The sequence below is a fragment of the Heteronotia binoei genome, chromosome 8, assembly GCF_032191835.1.
Source record: "Heteronotia binoei isolate CCM8104 ecotype False Entrance Well chromosome 8, APGP_CSIRO_Hbin_v1, whole genome shotgun sequence".
NCBI lineage: Eukaryota > Metazoa > Chordata > Lepidosauria > Squamata > Gekkonidae > Heteronotia > Heteronotia binoei.
In genome coordinates this window covers 101,991,399-101,999,440 of record NC_083230.1, presented here as the reverse complement: position 1 = coordinate 101,999,440, position 8,042 = coordinate 101,991,399, and the positions used below count along the sequence as shown (strand labels likewise).

The 8,042-nt window shown below is 49.8% G+C and overlaps 1 protein-coding gene across 1 annotated transcript in view; it reads left to right on the top strand.

Moving 5' to 3' along the window:
* Positions 1–441: 441 nt before the first annotated feature.
* LOC132576529 (sodium- and chloride-dependent GABA transporter 2-like) overlaps positions 442–8,042 on the top strand; it is a 99,510-nt gene continuing 91,909 nt past the window's right edge. The window contains exon 1 of the mRNA XM_060245748.1: positions 442–527. The gene's annotated coding sequence lies outside the window, so the exon portion shown is untranslated. The remainder of the gene's footprint in view (positions 528–8,042) is intronic.

Genomic DNA, 8,042 nt, shown 5'->3' with positions numbered 1-8,042 from the left:
TTCAGGACATAAGCTTTCGTCGGAAGTTTCTGTCTTGGTGCCCGCCTCGCCATTCATAATTCCCCCTTTGCAAGATTTCTCCGAGAGCGCACCGCATACCGTGCGGTCCCCAGGTTTCCTTGAGGGCCGGGGAAACTCTGACACAACGTTCGAAGGCCGGTTCGCCTGCTCTGGGACTGGGAAGGAGCAGAAGGCGGTTGACCAAGGCGACCCAAAGTGATGGGGGGGGGGGGGTGGAGGAGGAAGGAGTAGGGGAAAGTCCGTCCTGTGGGGTGGGGGAGAGCGAGCGAGAGCGCTTTCCTTCAGCGTCCAGCAGCATCAGGGCAGCCTTGGGGAGTTTGTTGCAGAGTCCTTGGGGGGTGGAGGCAGGAATGTGGGTTGGGCGAAATCTAGAATTACACCAGGGCCGAAGAAGTTTTCTCCGCGCCCCCCCCCCCTCTCTTCCACACTTTAAATAGCCAGGACATTTCGCTATTGCTTTTGCCTTTCCCCCGTCAGCCAGACCCCCTGACAGCTCCATTCTGAAGGTAACAACTTTGGTTTTTTTGTACTCCCCCCCCCCCTTTCCTCCTCCCGCTTCCTTCAGGGGCTTTGCAAAGGACCAATGGACAACTGTGTGCGTGTGAGCACAGGTCGTGGCGTTCTTTGCTTTTGCTTAAGAGAGATTTAGACATCTCTTTCGTGCCCTAGGGTTTGGTTTCTTTGTTTTAAAAATCTTGCATTCCTGTTCCTTCTGGTGGGGCAGTGTTGGTCAGCTTTGCGGGCGCCTGCTGACAAGGCTGGGAGGTTGTGGTCTCCCGTGCACTTCGAAAAGGGATCCGGGCGAGGGAATGAATGAATCAAAGGGCTGGCTGACCAAGAGACGCAGACGGCTGGGGGCAGGGATCACATCGCGCTGCCACCCGCCCCCCCCCCCCCCCCGGGACGCTTCTTGGGAGGGAGAAGGCGAAGAAGATCATTTGGAGCATTCAGAGAAGTGGTTTGAAGCGAGCTGGGTTGCCTTGGGAGGGGGGGGGGGGCGCGGGCATGTGATGTAGCGGCTGAGGCTCAAATCGCCCTGAGCCGTTAGAGGCCAATCCAGGTGGGCAGCCTTGTTGGTCTGAAACAATAGAATGAAGTTGAGAGTCAGTTTGGTGTAGTGGTTAAGTGTGCGGACTCTTAGCTGGGAGAACCGGGTTTGATTCCCCACTCCTCCACTTGCACCTGCTGGAATGGCCTTGGGTCAGCCATTGCTATCGCAGGAGTTGTCCTTGAAAGGACAGCTGATGTGAGAGTTCTCTCAGCCTCACCCACCTCACAGGGTGTCTGTTGTGGGGGGAGAAGATATAGGAGATTGTAAGCTCTCTGGTTCAGAGAGAAGGGTGGGGTATAAATCTGCAGTTCTTCTTAGAGTGACCCCCCCCCCCAAATACCTTGAATAAAGCTTTGTTGGTCTTAAAAGGCGCCACTGTTAAAAGCAAAGGTGCCAAACTCATTTGTTACGAGGGCCGGAGCTAACATAAATTGACTTTGTTGGGCCAGGCCTCGTGTGCCATAGAAGATGATGCCAGGTACTGGAGAGATAAACTTTATAAAGGACAGCAGTTGGTAAACTCCGAGTTGGTGTGTCCTCGTTGCAAGGCCCCATGGGCTGGGGAGTGGTGCAGAGGAAAACCCTCATGGGCAGACTGGAAAGCTAATGGTGCAGCACTGAGCAGATGCTCCTGCACTGCCTGGAGGGGGGCAAACCCCTTCCCCAGCCAGCTTCTGCCACCACTACTGTGAGCTCAGACCCCCCCCCCCCGGTAAATGCTTGAAGCAGCTGGGTGATGCAAGCTTCCCCCACATCGTTCACACCATGAAAGGGGTCTGGGAAGACAAGTTGAACTAACTTGTGGATGTGGGATGAAATCCTATGAGGAAAGGCTGAAGGAGCTGGGGATGTTTAGCCTGGAGAGAAGACATGATCACCATCTTCAAGTACCTGAAGGGCTGTCATAGAAAGGGTGGTGCAGAGTTGTTTTCTGTGGCTCCAGAAGGTCAGATCAGAACTAACGGCTTGAAATAAAAACAGAAGAGTTTCCTACTCAACATTAGGAAGAACTTCCTGACAGAGCAGTTCCTCAGTGGAACAGGCTTCCTCGGGAGGTGGTGGGTTCTCCTCCTTTGGAGGTTTATAAACAGAGGCTGGATGGTCATCTGACAGCAATGCTGATTCTGTGAACTTAGGGGGAGCTACTTGTGAATTAAGAGCCCCGTGGTGCAGACTGGTAAAGCTGCAGTACTGCAGTCGGAGCCCTCTGCGCACGACCTGAGTTCGATCCCAGCAGAAGCTGGTTCAGGTAGCTGGCTCCAGGTTGACTCAGCCTTCCATCCTTCTGAGGTTGGTAAAATGAGTACCCAGCTTGCTGGGGGGAAAGTGTAGATGCCTAGGGAAGGCAATGGCAAACCACCCCGTAAAAAGTCTGCCGTGAAAAGGTTGTGAAAGCAACATCACCCCAGAGTAGAAAATAACTGGTACTTGCACAGGGGACTACCTTTACCTTTTACTTGTGAATTACCTGCATTGTGCAGGGGGTTGGACTACATGACCCTGGAGGTCCCTTCTAACTCCGATTCCATGACTGCAGGGGCTCAGGTCTGAGGCCACTTGCACAATAAGTTTGGAGATGCCTGTGTGGCAACAGCTGCCTCCAGCCAAGGCTGCCAGGCAGTCTGTGGTGGGGCAATGTTGGGGGTTCAAGCCAGAGATCAACTGCATGGGCTGGCCCTAGACTGTCTGGCACCCTGGGCAAGGCTAACTTCTGGTGTCCCCTCATGCACTGATAATGTCACTAAGTCACATAGGGGGTGCCCAATTTGGCATCCTTAGAAGACCAGCACCCTAGGCAATCACCTAGTTTGCCTAGTGGCAGGGCCAGCCCTGGCTGCACTGCTCTCATGCGGTGGCAGCTGCCCAGACCACCGCCATGTGGCAGAAGCCCCAGGCCACCCGGCAACCAATAGAACTGGAGAATGGAGGCACCGCCTGACTGAGAACAAGTATTTTGGTAGAACCCTGGTCTAATATGAACATTCCAGCTAACTCTGGTTACCATCCTAGCCCCTGGGTTTGGCACTGGTTGAAAGGTTCTAGACTGTCTTCAAGGGCAGCTCTTTGCAGAGTACTTTACGGTAGTCCAGTCTGGATATTATCAAAATGTTTGAGAGATGATAGCTGCCTGGCTATTCTGGGGCTAGTCATGTCTCTTGTAGAGTTCATGGTCAGAAGGAGAGGGAAAGGATATGCAAGTTCCCTCCCCTTCCCATTACATCTGCCTCACACATTATCTCTTGCTCCTTCCATCTCTGTGGAAACAAGTACCTGAAATACTAGGCATAGAGGAAATGGCCAAAGTAAAGTATTTTTGTCACCTATACTTCCTTGCCATCCTTGAGCATCCCAAACTGCATTTCCCAAAATGTACCAAGAAAGATAAGCGAATGGGAGTTATAAGTGCCTTGAGTTAGTTTGCAGGGAGACCAGTAGGATATAAATATTGTAATAAAACAGAAATATGCATAACGCAAACCATGTTTGATTTGAAGCATGAACCAGAAACAAACTCTCCAACAGATATCTTTAAAAAGTAGCTACCACTAGTAAAGCAGTTGTTGTTGTTTTATAAGCTGCCTCAAGAACCTTTGAAGAAGAATTGCAGATTTATACCAAGCCCTTCTCTCTGAATCAGAGACTCAGAGCGCCTTACAATCTCCTATATCTTCTTCCTCCACAACAGACACCCTGTCAGGTGGGTGGGACTGAGAGAGCTCCCACAGCAGCTGCCCTTTCAAGGACAAGTTCTGCAATAGCTATGGCTAACCCAAGGCCATTCCAGCAGCTGTGAGTGGAGGAGTGGGAAATCAAACCCGGTTCTCCCAGATAAGAGTCCGCACTACCCCAAACTGGCTTTGATTAGAGCCTTGACTTGAGTAGACTAAGCTAGCCTGATCTCATCAAATTTCAGAAGCTCATCAGGGTCAGCCCTGAACCAGGGCTTTTTTGGTAGCAGGAACTCCTTTGCATATTAGGCCACACACACCTGATGTAGCCAATCCTCCAAGAGCTTCCAGGGCTCTTCGTACAGGGCCTACTGTAAGCTCCAGGAGGATTGGCTTCATCAGGGGTGTGTGGCCTAATAGGCAAAGTAGTTCCTGCTACAAAAGAAATCCAGACCCTGGTTAGAATTTTGGATGGGAGACCACCAAGGAAGTCCAGGGCTGCTATGCAGAGGCGGCCAATGACAAACTACTTCTGAACATCTCTTGCGTTGAAAACCCTACAGGGTTACCATTAGTTTGCTGTGACTTAACATCACTTTACGTACACCCAGGGTAACGATGCAATGTGAGAGGGCTAGCCATGGCCATCTACTGTAGCAAAGGGATAAAAAAGGAGTCTGGTGAGGCCCCTTAAAGGTCGAGGAGATTTATTTCAGCATTAGCTGAATCAGAGATCACTTCATGTGTAAAAATAAAATAAGGTTTCAATGAATGGCTGGCCGCTCCCTTTTACCTAGGATGTCCTGTGTCATCTGTTAGCAGCAGAGGAGATGTCTTGCAATAATGAGTGGGAAGGTACTAACAGGAAGAATCAGCTGCTGAGGGAGGTGGTGAGTTTCCCCTCCCTGGCAGTCTTTAAGCAGCGGCTAGCCCAGGGGTAGGGAACGTTGGGTCTCCAGATGTTTTTTGCCTATAACTCCCATCAGCCAGCATGGCCAATGGCTGGAGCTGATGGGAGTTGTAGGCAAAAAACATCTGGAAAGCCAACGTTCCCTACCCCTGGGCTAAGCAAACACTGGTCAGGGATGCTGTAGGCTAGGGGTGGCCAAACTTGCTTGATATAAGAGCCACATAGAATAAAAGTCAGATGTTTGAGAGCCGCAAGACATGAACCTCAGATGTTTGAGAGCCACAAGGAAGAAAAGCAGGCAGGCAAATAGATGGAGGAGGGAAGTAGAGATGGAAAGAAAGCAACTTCAAATGCATTCAAATGCATTATCCAAGCCACCAGCTGACTTTGCTTCGAGAAGTGATTTAAAGAGACAAATGCCTTCTCCAAGTTAGCCGACGGGGTGGTGGGGCTTTGAGAGCCGCACAGTATGCGTGAAAGAGCCGCATGTGGCTTCCAAGCTGCGATTCAGCCACCCCTGCTCTAGGCTGATCCTGCATTGATCAGGGGGTTGGACTAGATGGCCTGCAGGGTCCCTTCCAGCTCTGTGATTCTGTTATTCTACCTAGCCTGAAAACAACCTGTCTCCATCTCCTTCCCCTACCACCTCCTTATCCTCCAGCTTTTCAAGGCAGAAGGAAGCAAATGCACAAATATGCAGAGCTTGGTTGCTGTAACACACAATTTGGTCTTATTTTGAATTTGTGACATGCAGTCGAAGTTTGGGAAACTTTAAGGAACAGTGCTGGTTGGATGCATCCATAGTTCTCACAAGACTTGTTTACAGAAAGTTGATTCTGGGCAGAGCCTTGGAAGCTCTTGGAGGATTGGCTACATCTAGGGTTGCCAAGTCCAATTCAAGAAATATCTGGGGACTTTGGGGGTGGAGCCAGGAAACTTTGGGGGTGGAGCCAAGATCAAGGCTGTGACAAGCATAATTGAACTCCAAAGGGAGTTCTGGCCATCACATTTAAAGGGACGGCACACCTTTTCAATTCCTTCCTTCCATAGGAAATAATGAAGGATAGGGGCACCTTCTTTGGGGGCTCATAGAATTGGACCCCCTGGTCCAATCTTTTTGAAACTTGGGGGGTATTTTGGGGAGAGGCACTAGATACTATATTGAAAATTTGGTGCCTCTACCCCAAAAGACAGCCCCCCCCAGATACCCGCAGATCAATTCTCCATGATTTTCTATGGGAATAAAAGAGTTCCCAGCAGACATTTCCCTCTCCTCCCCCCGCTTTCTAATGACCCTGAAGCAGGGGGAGGGCCTCCAAACCGGGAGATCCCCTTCCCCCACCTGGGGATTGGCAACCCTAGCTACATCAGGGGTGTGTGGCCTAATACGCAAAGGAGTTCCTGCTACAAAAAAACCCCTGAGATGATTGTGGGCCCCAGTTGCTGCTTGGACCTGTGGCTTCCATGTTCCCCAGTTCTTGTCTTACGCAATCCACAGATGTTCCTTATTGCATTTGCCGATATGTCTGGTTCCCCCTGCTGTGAAGGAGAGAACAAAGTTAACTGCTCTAACATATAAAACAAGTATATTGTCTCTTCTGCATTCTCATCTTTGCCACAAAACGATTTCCAGCAGTAATGTTCCCTGAAGATAACAATTCCATTGCCCTTCCCTCTTCCTCTAGCTGAAGGAGAGCACTATACAGGCCCGCAAACCCTGTGCTAGGTTGGTTTCAGTCCAAACCTTGCATAATAATGAACCCAAGAACAATGCTGTGATCCATAGGAGTACTTCGCATTGCAACAATGCAGGGGTCGAATTGGCCCTTTCCTGGGAAAGTCCCAGGAGGGCTGCTAGAACCGGGAGCAAGCCAGCAGTGCAAAGGAGCCACATGGCAGAGACCTGAGCTGGGATGAAGGTAACAGCCTACAAATGCTTCCATTAACACTGCAACCCAGGTCTGAGCTGAGCACGCCTGTGGTGGCTGCCTGCAGGGCAAGGGCCATTTGCTCTCAGCACACTCCAGTGGTGTTTTCATGTCTTGCTGTGTTCTTACTGCAGTGCAAAGGTGTTCAGTTCCATAAGACTGGCTGTGTTTCTTTCACCAGTTATGATTAAAGACTGGCTTTCATTTTTTTTGGGAATCTTTGTATGATGCCTTGTCTGCCAAAAACCCCTGTACATATAAGAACAGAAGAACTTAAGGAAAGCCAGGCTGGATCAGGCCAATGGCCCATTCAGTCCAACACTCTGTGTAATGCTGTGGCCAAAACTCAGGTGCCGTCAGGAAGTCCACCAGTGGGGCCAGAACCCCAGAAGCCCTTCCACTGTTGCCCCCCAAGCACCAAGAATACAGCATCACTACCCTAAATGTAGTGTTCCATCTATAAGTTATGGCTAATAGCCACTGATGGATCTCTGACCGCTCCACATGTTTATCCAGTCCCCTTTATAAGCTTTCTATGCTTGAAGCCGCCACAGCTTCTTGCAGCAGTGAATTTCACCCATAGAATTACTCTTTGGATGAAGAAGTACATCCTTTTATCTGTTCTAAGCCTACTTCTCATTAATTTCATTGAGAACCATGGTATAGAGAGCTAGTTTGGTGTAGCGGCTAAGTGCGTGGACTCTTATCTGGGAGAACTGCGTTTGATTTCCCACGCCTCCACTTGCACCTGCTGGAATGGCCTTGGGTCAGCCATAGCTCTGGCAGATATTGTCCTTGAAAGGGCAGTTTCTGGGAGAGCCCTCTCAGCCCCACCCACCACACAGGGTGTCTGTTGTGGGGGGAGAAGATATAGGAGATTGTAAGCTCTCTGAGTCTCTGATTCAGGGAGAAGGGTGGGGTATAAATCTGCAATTCTTCTTCTTCTACATATTGCAAAGGATTCTGGGTAGGGTTGCCAGCCCCCAGGTCCCAGTGGGACATCCCCTGTTTTTGGGGGTTCTTCTCCATCATGGACCAGCTGGCCAGTGAGAAAACCCCTCCCCTAAACAGGGACATCACTGAATGATGTCTCTGACACGATGATGTCACCTGGAAGTGAAGTCATGGCATTGTGGATGTCACATGGCGATGCTCTGGTGTTTGGGCAAACTATGAACATAAGAACATAACAGAAGCCATGTTGGATCAGGCCAATGGCCCATCCAGTCCAACACTCTGTGTCACACAGTGGCCAAAAAAATTATATATATATATATATATATATATATATAAAAACCCACACACCCACACACACATATATATATATACACACTGTGGCTAATAGCCACTGATGGACCTCTGCTCCATATTTTTATCTAACCCCCTCTTTATTTATTATTTATTTATTTGTTCGATTTATATCCCGCCCTACCCCACCAAGGCGGGCTCAGGGCGGCTTACAA